The sequence below is a fragment of the Triticum aestivum genome, chromosome 5A, assembly GCF_018294505.1.
Source record: "Triticum aestivum cultivar Chinese Spring chromosome 5A, IWGSC CS RefSeq v2.1, whole genome shotgun sequence".
NCBI lineage: Eukaryota > Viridiplantae > Streptophyta > Magnoliopsida > Poales > Poaceae > Triticum > Triticum aestivum.
This window is the reverse complement of record NC_057806.1, coordinates 113,364,750-113,379,717: the sequence shown is the minus strand read 5'-3', so window position 1 is coordinate 113,379,717 and position 14,968 is coordinate 113,364,750.

Sequence of the window (14,968 nt, the reverse complement as noted above, 5' to 3'; positions counted from 1 at the left end):
TGTGCAAAAGGAAAAATAATATTCAGATGTCTACATCAAAACTCTAGTGCATAAAGCAGATGTTTTGTGTTTATCTCTAAAAAATTGCCCACTGTTGCAGGCCGGCTTTGCCTACTGCAAGAAAAAATAATTATATGTTTTTGCCTAGTTTAGTCAGTTGTTGGAACCAAAAAAGGGGCTGAAGGTCAAAATGTTTTATTCCTGAAGGTCAAAAGTATGTTAAGTATATTTTCTGGAACACTGACACTCTTTATACATCATGTTGTCAAGTTATTCACACTTGCATTTTCCAGAACAGAAAAAGAAAAGATAGGGTGTTTTAACTTAGTAACCTGCCCCAGCCGACACACCACACTTCCTTCTCTGGCTAGTGTGTATTTAGATAAATGGTTGCTAGAAGTTCAAGCGCTCGGTGAGGAAAAGTTCAAAAAATTCTTGTGAGAGGTTCGCCGTGTATTTAGATGTCCAAAGTACGTTAAAAAATGTTGTTTTTTGGGTTTTAAAATAATCTCTCAAACAAGAGAGAAGTTCAAAATGATAATAACTAGAAGTTCACGTACTGCATGGTGTGTGTTTCGTATAATAAAAATACAATAAAGTAAAACAGAGTGAAGTTCAAACAGACAAGCCCCAGAAGTTCAACTACTTCACACAGTGCAAAAAATAGCACGTCAAAAACAGAGTGAGGTTCAAACAGACATGCCCGTGAAGTTCAACTACTTCACGCAGTGCATTTCCGTTCGCGATGAACGCAGAAATCATGATCTCGCCATTTTCCAATTTACCTAAAAACTACAGGAATATCATTTGTGTAAGTTTCAAGTCCTTGGTCGGAGAAAGTTAAAAAAATTATTGTGAGAGGGGTTTGTACAAAAGGAATATCATTTGTGTAACACTGACGATGGATGAGAAAATTACAAACGAAAATACGTCACAGAAATTCAACTAAAAACAGCAGGAAGTTCAATTACTACAGTGGATGAATTTCAGATGAAAAACTTTTAAAATTGTCGCGAATATGAAAAAACGATCAACACGGGAAAGTTAAGTGCTTACAGCAGCTTTCCACTGGTATATCACTTGCTCAATTTCGGTGAGTGGATGGAGAGTTACGAGCAGTGGATGGAGACCTATGAGCAAAAAAATCACGTGAAAAACAGAGTGAAGTTCAGGTACACGCGCCGAGAAGTTCAGGTTCTTCACGCGGTGCATTTTCGAAGAATCTGTTTCGCGATATAGGCAGAACGCATGATCCCGCCGTTTTCGAAATTACTTGAAAACGGCTACGAATCAGAGAAAACCATCAACATGAAAGAGTTTTGCATTTTTCGTAGCTTTTCAACGGTATATTATTTGCCCAATTCCGATAAAGTTTGTAGAAATTATGGCGAAAATACGTTTTTCGCCATTTTTGAAACTGACTTAAAACCGTAAAGAATTGGGAGAAACAATACATACCAAAAAGTTTCACATTTGTTCAAGCTTTCCAACGCCATATCATTTGCTGCATTCGGACGCACGGTTAAAAAATTAGCTCGACAATACGAACTCGGTAGGACTTGGAGCATTTTCTAAATTACTCTTAAACCATTCAAAATTAGAAAAAAACTTTCAAAATAAAAAAGTAGCGCATTTTCATAAGCTTTCCAACGCCATATTGTTTGCCTCAATTGGATTAGCCATTTAGAAATGACTTCAAAAATACGAACTCGCGTGTTCGGTTTATGAAATTTTATGATTTTCCGAATTACTCTTTAACCGTAGGGAATTAGAGAAAACTTTCAACATGTGGAAGGAGCGTATTTGCAGCAGCTTTCCAATGCCATATTATTTGCCTCATTCCGATAAACGGTTTAAAAATGCGATCGAAAATACAATCCACATTTTTTGTATGAAGAAAAAACGATTTTCAAAACTGCTCTTAAACCGCTTACATTTTGCCAAAATTTTAACTTGGGTCATGATACTAATGTCCATAGCTATCCAACGGTATATCGCAAGCCCCATTTGGACACCTTTTAGCTGAAGTTCAACCTAGTACTCGGGGAAGGTCAGGCGCGTTACTCGGGAAGTTCATGTTGTGATCAGAATATTATTCTGATCCCGTGATCAGAATAGTGTTTATGTATATATATATAGTAACACTATTCTAATCCTGGGATTAGATTAACTATTTGGATCACAGCTCCCCCTATATAGTCACGATCGGATACTCCTAAGATCCCGCAGATGCCAAAAGAAGCCAGAACCCATCCCCCACATCCCGCACCACTCACGATCCCCGACCCACCGTCATCCCCGCAAGAAACCCCCAATCCACCTACCGCCGGGGACCACCCTACCGTTGCCGCCCTCGACCATAGGCGCCGCCGCCCCCGACCCGAGGCGCCACTGCCCCGCCAACCCCGGGCGCCACCACCTCTGGAAACCCCCGTTCGGAAATCACTGCCTCCTACCGTGACGCCGCCGCCGGCCTCCTCCCGCAGCGCCGCCGCTGGGCCCTCCTGCCGCAGCGCCGCCACCCGTCCCGACCACGAGCGCCGCCGCCTGCAGGACCGGATCCTCATCACCATGCACACGGATCCCGGTCAGGGCCGGTGAGATCCCCTTGCCTGCCTTCTTCTTCGTTATTGAATGATTTCACCGGCGCCCCAGTGCACTGCCGCCCAGCCCCAGCGACATCGCGCACTGCCGTCCTACCTCCAGAGTGTTGCCACTGTCAGGCGTCGTCTTCGCCAAACCGCCCACTCATCTCGAACTTCCTCTAGATCCATCCTCGAACTTCTACCAGTAGAGTGCCGCACCGACCGTGGATGATGATCTCCCGGATCCCACCGTTGTAGCGGTCCCAATCCCCCTGCGGGGCACGAACATCGTTCCCCAAGATAGCTTCGACTTCCTCTTGATGCTCCTCCAAAAGGTGACGCTGCAGCAACACACATTGATTTCTCACCTGTCAAAAGAAAAGAACAAGCAAGCACGGGAAGAAGGCAGGAAAATGTAATTCCGAGCTTTAGGAAAAAACAACAGTGATTGAGTGCGGCACGGGAGTTAGCTAGTCTGTCTCTGATGGTGGCACTAGTAGTATACAGATTCCAACTTTCTGTGAGCATCAAAGGATCTGCAGTGTTTATGTGCTGGCTGATGCTTTCTCAGAACTACCCTTTGAGAAAGAAATGGTGCGTTGAGAGAAAAGCAAAGTGCAGAGAAGGCAAAATGGTGTGTTGAGAGGAAAGCAAAGTGCAGAGAATGCTCCAAGAACAGGGCTGCATGTTCTTTAGTTTCCATCTTTGTGCTCACATCACAAGAGATCAGCTAAAGAAAACAGAGAAAAATCAACACCGCAGATCTTTGTATATATAGAGAATCATTCTAGAAAGTACATGTAAAAAAGATCCTCTGTTGTAGTTATAAACGAACATACACTTTACTAAATCCTGTTGGCGAAATCAATCATTGTGAAAAAACGTAGTGCACCGATCCAAAAATATTTTAGTTTATAAACAATATAACCTAAATTCAAATTATAAAAACACATAGATGATTTATCTTTGTACTAAAAAAATTATTTTTCGATTTACAATGAAAGCCAAAGAAGGTCAAATTAAAACAAGATAGAATAATTCACAACAGTTTTAAAAGAAAAAGGATTTTCCTCATTTCTTAAATAAACTAGAAGTTCAAATTTAAAATAACGGGGCAACTCGACGTTTATTACAGCACAAATAACGCTGCCCAGAGTGGCACAAAGATGCATCATCAAGTCCTCTGTGTGCGCTTCCGTGCCATGCCGAAACAACATTGTTGTATAGCTCCTCCTGGATTGTGCTATGTGCAGGTCGAACAAATTGTTCATAGCAAGTCAAATGAAAAACTAGTGGCAGGCTGAAAACAAAAGTTTGCTCGTGTGCTAGTGCCATGGAAAAGTTGGAGCTTTTTCGAGTTTTTCTTTGTGTAATACTATTACATTGAAGTTCAAATTAAAAAAATGATCATTAAAAAAATATAAAAAAACATTCCCCGTTTTCCTATACTATTACATTGAAGTTTAAATTAAAAAATGATCATTTCAAAAATTATAAAAAACATTCCATGTTTCTAGAAAAAGCATATAGGTTTAAATTAAAAAGATGAAGAAGTTCAATGCTTGTTACAAACCCAAAGAAGGTCGTTGAAAAGAAGCATCTCAAACAAATTTATAAAGAAGATTTTCTCTGTTGAAATAAACCTAGAAGTTCAAATTTAAAAATGGAGTGGCTCGATGTCTATCAAAAAGTAGGATTTTTTTGTTACTAAAAAAATAAAACCAGGAAGTCCAAATTAAAAAGATGAAGAAGTTCGATTATTATAGAAAAGTCGGATTTCCTTGTTATTAAAGAATGGAAACAAGATCTACAAAAATTAAATGACAAGAAGTTCAACTTTTAAAATTAGAGCACTTCAAAATTTCATAAAAAAGATTAAGAAAAAAACCGAGTAAGTCCATATTAAAAATATGGAGAAGTTCGATGATTATATAAAAGTCAGATTTCCCTCATTATTAAAGAATGGAAACAAGAAGTTCAAAAATAAAATAACAAGAAGTTTAACTTTTAAAAATAGAGCGCTTCAGAATTCATAAAAAAGTATTAAGAAATTCAGATTAATATTCATAAAAAACTCAGATATTTTCATGTAACCGAGAGAAGTTCAGATTGATAACTCCAGAAGTTCACGTACTACACGGTGTGCATTTTGTATGAAAAAAAAGAATGAAAAAGCAAAGGATAAATGATTTTGTTTTTAGAAGTTCAAGTGCTCGGCCCGATAAAGTTCAAAAATTGTTGTGAGAGAGGTTGAACAAAAATACGTGACAGAAATTCATGGTGAAAACAGCGGGAAGTTCAACTACTACATGGAATGCATTTCAGATAAGAATATAAGAATAGAAAACTAAAAGCTTAAAAGGTTTGTTGCAAGAAGTTCACGTGCTCTGTCCAGGGAAGTTCAAAAATTCTTGCGAGAGAGGTTCACCTTATATTTCCATGTTTGGAAACACAAAAGATATTATTTATTTATTTTAAAATAATTATCTCAATCCACAAAGAAGTTCAGTTATTATTTGGGAGCAATTTGATTTCAAAAAGAAAATAAAAAATTCAAATTATAAAAATGGAAAAAGTTCATGTACTACATGGTGTGTGTTTAATATGAGAAACATGAATAAAAAGGCAAGGTCCAAATTTGTTGTTGTCATCAGCTCAAGTCCCCGGTCGGAGAAAGTTAGAAAAATTATTGTGAGAGAGGTTTGTACAAAAGGAATATCATTTTTGTAACACTGACGAATGGATGAGAAAATTATAAACAAAAATACGTCACAGAAGTTCAACGTGAAAACAGCAGGAAGTTCAACTACTATGCTGAATGAATTTCAGATAAAAAACTTTTAAAATCATCACGAGTATGAAAAAATGATCAACACGGGAAAGTTGCGTGTTTACAGCAGCTTTCCATCGGTATATCACTTGCTCAATTCCGGTGAGTGGATGGAGAGCTACGAGCAGTGGACCGAGAGCTACGAGCAAAAAAATCACGTGAAAAACAGAGTGAAGTTCAAGTAAACATGCCGAGAAGTTCAGGTTCTTCACACGATGCATTTTCGGCGAATCTGTTTCGCGATAAAGGCCAGAACGAATGATCCCGCCGTTTTCAAAATTACTTGAAAATGCCTAGGAATCAGAGAAAACCATCAACATGAAAAAGTTTCGCATTTTTCATAGCTTTTCAATGGTATATTATTTGCCCCATTCTGATAAAGTTTGTAGAAATTACGGAAAAAATATGTTTTTAGCCATTTTCAAAACTGACATAAAACCGTAATGAATTAGGAGAAACAATATATACAAAAAAAGTTTCGCATTTCTTCAAGCTTTCCAATGCCATATCATTTGCTGCATTTGGACGTATGGTTAAAAACTTAGCTCGAAAATAGGAACTCGATGGAACTTGTATCGTTTTCTAAATTAATTTAAAACCGTTCAAAATTAGAAAAAACTTTTAACATGAAAAGTAGCACATTTTCATAAGCTTTCCAACGCCATATTATTTGCCTCAATTGGATTAGCCATTTAGAAATGACATCAAAAATACAAACTCGGCTGTTCGGTTTGCGAAATTTTACGATTTGCCAAATTACTCTTTAAACGTATGGAATTAGGGAAAACTTTCAACATGTGGAAGGAGCGGTTTTGCAGTAGCTTTCCAATGCCATATTATTTGCCTCATTCCGATAAATGGTTTAAAATGCGATCGAAAATACGATTCACGTTTTTTGTACGAAGAAAAAACGGTTTTCAAAACTGCTCTTAAACCGCTTACATTTTGCCAAAAATTGAACTTGAGTCATGATACTGGTGTCCATAGCTTTCCAACGGTATACAACAAGCCCCATTTGGACACCTTTTAGCTGAAGTTCAACCTAGCACACGAGGAAGGTCAGGCGCGTTACTCGGGAAGTTCATGTTGTGATCAGAATATTATTCTGATCCCGTGATCAGAATAGTGTGTGTGTATATATATAGGGTGGGTCTATTCTAAAACTGATTGTAGAATAATATTCTACAATAGGCAAGCCCCTATATAAGGTTGTTTTGAATCGGAGACCGACCCGACCAGGCAACACCTGCCCGGATCCCGAAAACAGATCCCCTGATCCCGCTGCCACCTCCCCACCCCTGATCCCGTCCTCTCCCTCCCAGGCGAACCATCCCAACCCCGCCGCGTGCACCTCTCCCTCCCCGCTGAGCCATCCCACCCCTGCCGTGCACCTCTCCCTCCCCGGCGAGCCATCCCACCCCCGTCGCGCACCTCTCCCTCCCCCGGCGAGCCATCCCACCCCGCCACGCGAACCTCCCTCCCCGGTTAACCACCTTCTTCCCCCGGCGAGGCTGCCCCTGGTTCCCCTCTGGCGGCGAGGACAGAGCAGCGAGCGGCGCGAGATCGACGAGATCTCGACTGGCGGCGGCGCCCCAGTTAACCACCTTCTACAGGTGCAGGGTTATTACGGGTTCCAACGCCGAGCACAAGCACGAGCTCCTTCTCCAGCGAGAGGTGCCAGGTAAAAGTGTACTTCTCTTCATCATGGCATTCTGTGGCATTCTTTTTACTCCGGCGGGCGGCGAGGAGATTGAATGAAATTTTGACCTGCTGAGTGAAGAATTACGGGAAGTACAAAGGTAGCAGTAATGGGAAGTACATACAATATTTAGGTAGAAGTACATAGCAGTACAGCATGCGAACAAGGAAGTACCTGCTGAGAATTATTCCTGCTAGGGAGGCAGTACCATAGTTACACTAAGAGAAGTACCGAGTAGTTTGAAGTAGCAGTACAGGGTGTCCTTTATGCTAATTTGGTACTCATCTTTTGCAGCTGCTACTTGGAGCTGTGGAATTAGCAAGCTTAGGGAAGTGCAAAAAGGTTCTGTGTAGTGAAGAGTAGCAGTACAGAATATCTTGAAGCAGCAGTGCAGAGCAACACAGAAAATCACTACAGGTGAACACTATAAATATCAATTTTGAGAAAATTCCTTGTGTCAATTTAGATGAGCTCTGACAATTAGTTTGTCATTTTGTCGTTTAGTGTGAGACATCATGCCACCCCGTGCAGCAAAAGTGCCTACTTTGTCAAGAAAAATTCCCAATGAAATGAAGAATACGAGAACGTCTCCAAGATTTAAGCAAAGTTTGTCTCATTTGCCAAATCGAGCAGCTGACTCAACTGCAATTGCACATGTTGTTACACATGAAAACGTCGATCCCTATGCTCGAACTGAGGTGAGGTCCTCAATCAAAAGAAAAATGTTTACAACTCATTGCTATATATAGTTACTAATTGCGATTATGTTATAATAATTGTACTACAACACTGCACTTAATACATTTGGATTTTGGATTCTGAATACCCATTACATTTTTTAAAGCAGTACAACAATATCTGTGAGAAGAAGTACAAATTTACAGATCTTGTTTTGTGTCACTATATTCATGCTCATAGTTATAAAAAAATAAGTATAGGTTTTGATTTCAAAGAATTACATCTAAGGTACGGAAGCAGTACAACCATGAGAAAATCTGAGAATTCCTCATCAATTTTCTGACCACTTTCAGGCTGATGATTATGGTTTGCCATTGGATGCTACTCCACTTGTCATGAATGCAGTGCCTCTGCGGTGCATAATCGAAGATTCGCCAAATTTTTATGTCACTGGATATTCACCTGATCCTAGCAGCATGGAGCCGTCGCCGCAACCTCCGAGCAGTTTCGTTTTCTCTGGATCATCAATATTGCCGAAAGCTGGCCATACAAGTAAATGTGTTGGGCCACAAGTGCCACCACGTATTGAGCGTATTGTGTGTGAGGTTTCGGGCATGTAGAGTAGCCGAACAAAAATTCCTGAGATTGGGGCTTTACATCCACCATATGTGGATGTGGATTCTGCGCATGCTAATACAAGTACGCTCAACATGCATAAAGTACCCGCGGCTTGCCACACAGCTGGAAACACCACAAATCGCCGCCCTAAAATTGTTCCTGGAGTAGCAGGTTTGCATCCTCTGAGTCGTAAGCAGCCAGGTGTGGGTGATCATATGCTGCCTCCACGTCCACCTTCATCGACTTCAAAGCAACAACCAGTGCACAACAATATGTCAAAGAAATTGCCGGTGCACCCAAAATGTGACCCACAGCTGCACAAATCAGTGGTTACGCCTCCTTGTCCGATACAACCTGACGACTGCGTAACTCCAGAGGATAATCGAAAGTATATCCATGTGAGTATAATAAACAGATGTTATTACTACATTTTCATAGTCAAACTACCTCTTGTTTACAAAGCACCCAAAACGTGACCCGCTGCTGCACAAATGCAGTAGCTTTTTACTTGTATATGTAGTAACTCTTATAAAATGAAAAGCAGTACTATGAACAAGTAATACATGATTGCATCTGTACAATTTTTCTTTGTCTAATAAGGATCATTAAAACCACACATAGTGCAGGAACACACCAAAAAATGGCTGTTCCAACTATCTGCTCAGTGTTGTATTGGCACACGGTCGGCACGATTGTCACGCCGGCACTGTAGTTGATTAGAACAAAAAAAACATTTTTTGTGCTAGTTTTCTTCACATGAAGGTGTCATAAAAGCAGTACAAGAATATTGTTACATGGTAGTACAATAAAGTACTTTCATACCAGTACAAGTATGTGTGTTTGTTTTGTATGGAACTCACTTCTTAGGCATCTTTATGTACATTTTGGATTTATTTTGCAGAAATCTGACCTCCCAGATTACCTTATACCAAAGATGGGGATGGCGTTCAAGGACTTCGATGCAGGCAGAGTGTTCTACAATAGATACGCCAGGCATGCTGGCTTTGGAACAAGAATTGGACAAAAGAGTGGTTTCAATAGATACCTGTACTGCACACGTGAAGGGGAACATGTGAGCTCTGTTTCTGAATCTGAGCGTCAGCGGGACAAGATGACAAAGCGATGTGGATGCAAGGCGAAGCTGCGATTAAAGGGGAATGAGCACGATGATACAGTAGTCATTGTCGACATCAATTTTGAGCACAACCACCAACTAATATAGAGCCCTACCATGCTTGTGTTTCTTCATTCCCACAAGTCATTTGACCCCACTATATTGGATTATGTTAAGTTCCTCCAGTTCCAGAATGTTCAACACCATACCATTATGTCTATCCTATATGGATTCCTCGGTGGCGGTCAGTTCTTGGCATTGCAGGGACGCGATTTAATCAACAGGTAACAACAAAAATGATATACACTATCTTTTCGGCTTGTGATTTCATGACCAGTAAAAAAGCTTCGGAAAGAACATGCTATTGAACTGTTGGAAATATGCCCTAGAGGCAATAATAAAATGGTTATTATTATATTTCCTTGTTCATGATAATTGTCTATTGTTCATGCTATAATTGTGTTATCTGGAAATCATAATACATGTGTGAATACATAGACCACAACATGTCCCTAGTGAGCCTCTAGTTGACTAGCTCGTTGATCAACAGATAGTCATGGTTTCCTGACTATGGACATTAGATGTCATTGATGACGGGGTCACATCATTAGGAGAATGATGTGATGGACAAGACCCAATCTTAAGCATAGCACAAGATCGTGTAGTTCGTCTGCTAGAGCTTTTCTAATGTCAAGTATCCATTCCTTAGACTATGAGATTGTGCAACTCCCGAATACTGTAGGAATACTTTGGGTGTGCCAAATGTCACAACGTAACTGGGTGACTATAAAGGTGCAGTACGGGTTTCTCCGAAAGTGTCTGTTGGGTCGGCACGAATCGAGACTGGGATTTGTCACTCCGCATGACGGAGAGGTATCTCTGGGCCCACTCGGTAAGACATCATCATAATGAGCTCAATGTGACTAAGGGTTGGTCACGGGATGATGTGTTGCAGAACATGTAAAGTGACTTGCCGGTAACGAGATTGAACGAGGTATTGGGATACCACGATCGAATCTCAGGCAATTAACGTACCGATTGACAAAGGGAATTGAATACAGGATTGATTGAATCCTCGACATCGTGGTTCATCCGATGAGATCATCGTGGAACATGTGGGAGCCAACATGGGTATCCAGATCCCGCTGTTGGCTATTGGCCGAAGAGTTGTCTCGGTCATGTCTGCATGGTTCCCGAATCCGTAGGGTCTACACACTTAAGGTTCGGTGATGCTAGGGTTGTAGAGATATTAGTATGCGGTAACCCGAAAGTTGTTCGAAGTCCTGGATGAGATCTCGGACGTCACGAGGAGTTCCGAAATGGTTCGGAGGTAAATATTTATATATAGGAAGTCCAGTTTCAGCCGGCGGGAAAGTTTCGGGGGTCACAGGTATTGTACCGGGACCACCGGAAGGGTCCCGGGGGTCCACCGGGTGGGGCCACCTATCCCTAAGGGCCTCATGGGCTGAAGTGGGAAGGGAACCAGCCCCTGGTGGGCTGGCGCGCCCCCCTTGGGCCTCCCTTGCGCCTAGGGTTGGAAACCCTAAGGGGGTGGGGGCGCCTCCACCTGCCTTAGGGGCCAAGCCACCCCTAGGCCGCTGCCCCCTCCCATTAGATGGGATCTGAAGGGGTCGGCGCCCCCCACGACCCCTATATATAGTGGAGGGGAGGGAGGGTAGCCAGACCCCAAGTCCCTGGCGCCTCCCTCTCCCCCCGTGACCCTCTCCCTCTCGTTGGTGCTTGGCGAAGCCCTGCCGAGATCCCTCTGCTTCCACCACCACGCCGTCGTGCTGCTGGATCTCCATCAACCTCTCCTCTCCCCTTGCTGGATCAAGAAGGAGGAGACGTCTCTCCCAACCGTACGTGTGTTGAACGCGGAGGTGCCATCCGTTCGGCGCTCGGTCATCGGTGATTTGGATCACGACGAGTACGACTCCATAAACCCCGTTCTCTTGAACGCTTCCGCTTGCGATCTACAAGGGTATGTAGATGCACTCCCTTCTCCCTCGTTGCTAGATGACTCCATAGATTGATCTTGGTGATGCGTAGAAAATTTTAAAATTCTGCTACGTTCCCCAACAGTGGCATCATGAGGTAGGTCTATGTGTAGTTTCTATGCACGAGTAGAACACACGTTGTTGTGGGCGTTGATTTTGTCAATTTACTTGCCGTTACTAGTCTTATCTTGATTCACCGGCATCGTGGGATGAAGCGGCCCGGACCGACCTTACACGTACGCTTACGTGAGACTGGTTCCACCGACTGACATGCACTAGTTGCACAAGGTGGCTAGCGGGTGTCTGTCTCTCCCACTTTAGTCGGATCGGATTCGATGAAAAGGGTCCTTATTTAGGGTAAATAGAAATTGGCATATTATGTTGTGGTTTTGGCGTAGGTAAGAAACGTTCTTGCTAGAAACCTATAGCAGCCACATAAAACTTGCAACAACAATTAGAGGACGTCTAACTTGTTTTTGCAGCATATGCCGTGTGATGTGATCTGGCCAAAAGGATGTGATGAATGATATATGTGATGTATGAGATTGATCATGTTCTTGTAATAGGAATCACGACTTTCATGTCGATGAGTATGACGACCGGCAGGAGCCATAGGAGTTGTCTTAATTTATTTATGACCTGTGTGTCAACATAAACGTCATGTAATTACTTTACTTTATCGCTAACTGTTAGCCATAGTAGTAGAAGTAATAGTTGACGAGGCAACTTCATGAAGACACGATGATGGAGATCATGGTGTCATGCCGGTGACGACGATGATCATGGCGCCCCAAAGATGGAGATCAAAAGGAGCAAAATGATATTGGCCATATCATGTCACTATTTGATTGCATGTGATGTTTATCATGTTTTACATCTTATTTGCTTAGAACGACGGTAGCATAAATAAGATGATCCCTCACAATAATTTCAAGAAAGTGTTCCCCCTAACTATGCACCGTTGCTAAGGTTCGTTGTTCCGAAGCACCACGTGATGATCGGGTGTGATAGGTTCTAACATTCGCATACCACGGGTGTAAGCCAGATTTACACACGCAATACACTGAGGTTGACTTGACGAGCCTAGCATGTACAGACATGGCCTCGGAACACGGAAGACCGAAAGGTCGAACATGAGTCGTATAGAAGATACGATCAACATGAAAATGTTCACCGATGATGACTAGTCCGTCTCACGTGATGATCGGACACGGCCTAGTTGACTCGGATCATGTATCACTTAGATGACTAGAGGGATGTCTATCTGAGTGGGAGTTCATTAAATAATTTGATTAGATGAACTTAATTGTCATGAACATAGTCTAAAAATCTTTGCAATATGTCTTATAGATCAAATGGCCCGCTAATGTTGCCCTCAACTTCAACGCATTCCTAGAGAAAACCAAGCTGAAAGACGATGGCAGCAACTACACGGACTGGGTCCGTAACCTGAGGATTATCCTCATAGCTGCCAGGAAAGCATATGTCCTTGATGCACCGCTATGTGAATCACATGTTTTCCCTGCAGAACAAGACGTTATGAATGCTTGGCAGACACGTAGTGATGATTACTCCCTGGTTCGGTGCGGCATGCTTTACAGCTTAGAACCAGGGCTCCAGAAGCGTTTTGAGCAACACGAAGCATATGAGATGTTCCAAGAGCTGAAAATGGTTTTACAAGCTCATGCCCGGGTCGAGAGATATGAAGTCTCCGACAAGTTCTACAGTTGTAAGATGGAGGAGAACAGTTCTGTCAGCGAGCACATACTCAAAATGTCCGGGCTGCATAACCGCTTGTCTTAGCTGGGAGTTAATCTCCCGGATGATGCGGTCGTTGACAGAATCCTTCAGTCGCTCCCACCTAGCTACAAGAGCTTTGTGATGAACTTCAATATGCAGGGGATGGAAAAGACCATTCCCGAGGTATATTCAATGCTGAAATCAGCGGAGGTGGAAATCAAAAAGGAACATCAAGTGTTGATGGTGAATAAAACCACTAAGTTCAAGAAAGGCAAGGGTAAAAAGAACTTCAAGAAGGACGGCAAGGGAGGTGCCACGCCTAGTAAGCAAGCTATCGGGAAGAAGTCAAAGAATGGACCCAAGCCTGAGACCGAGTGCTTTTATTGCAAGGGAAATAGTCACTGGAAGCGAAACTGCCCCAAGTACTTAGCGGAAAAGAAGGCCGGCAATACCAGAGGTATATGTGATATACATGCAATTGATGTGTACCTTACCAGCGCTCGTAGTAGCTCTTGGGTATTTGATACCGGTGCAGTTGCTCATATTTGTAACTCAAAACAGGAACTGCGGAATAAACGGAGACTGGCGAAGGACGAGGTGACGATGCGTGTTGGGAATGGTTCCAAGGTCGATGTGATCGTCGTCGGCACGCTACCTCTGCATTTACCTACGGGATTAGTTTTAAACCCCAATAATTGTTATTTAGTACCAGCTTTGAGCATGAACATTGTATCTGGATCTCGTTTAATGCGAGATGGCTACTCATTTAAATATGAGAATAATGGTTGTTCTATTTATATTAGAGACATGTTTTATGGTCATGCCCCGTTGGTCAATGGTTTATTCTTATTCAATCTCGAACGTGATGTTACACATATTCATAGTGTGAATGCCAAAAGATGTAAGGTTGATAATGATAGTCCCACATACTTGTGGCACTGCTGCCTTGGTCACATTGGTGTCAAACGCATGAATAAACTCCATGCAGATGGACTTTTGGAGTCTCTTGATTATGAATCATTTGACACGTGCGAACCATGCCTCATGGGCAAAATGACCAAGACTCCGTTCTCCGGAACAATGGAGTGAGCAACCAACTTATTGCAAATCATACATACTGATGTGTGTGGTCCAATGAGCGTTGAGGCTCGCGCTGGCTATCGTTATGTCCTCACCCTCACTGATGACTTAAGTAGATATGGGTATGTCTACTTAATGAAACACAAGTCTGAGACCTTTGAAAAGTTCAAGGAATTTCAGAGTGAGGTTGAGAATCAACGTGACAGGAAAATCAAGTTCTTATGATCAGATCGTGGGGGAGAATATTTGAGTCACGAATTTGGCACGCACTTAAGGAAATGTGGAATAGTTTCACAACTCACGCCACCTGGAACACCACAACATAATGGTGTGTCCGAACGTCGTAATCGCACCCTATTGGATATGGTACGATCTATGATGTCTCTTACCGATCTACCGCTATCATTTTGGGGTTATGCTATAGAGACTGCCACATTCACTTTAAATAGGGCTCCGTCGAAATCCGTTGAGACGACACCGTATGAATTGTGGTTTGGCAAGAAACCTAAGCTGTCGTTTCTGAAAGTTTGGGGATGCGATGCTTATGTCAAGAAACTTCAACTTGAAAAGCTCGAACCCAAATCAGAAAAATGCGTCTTCATAGGATACCCTAAAGAAACTATTGGG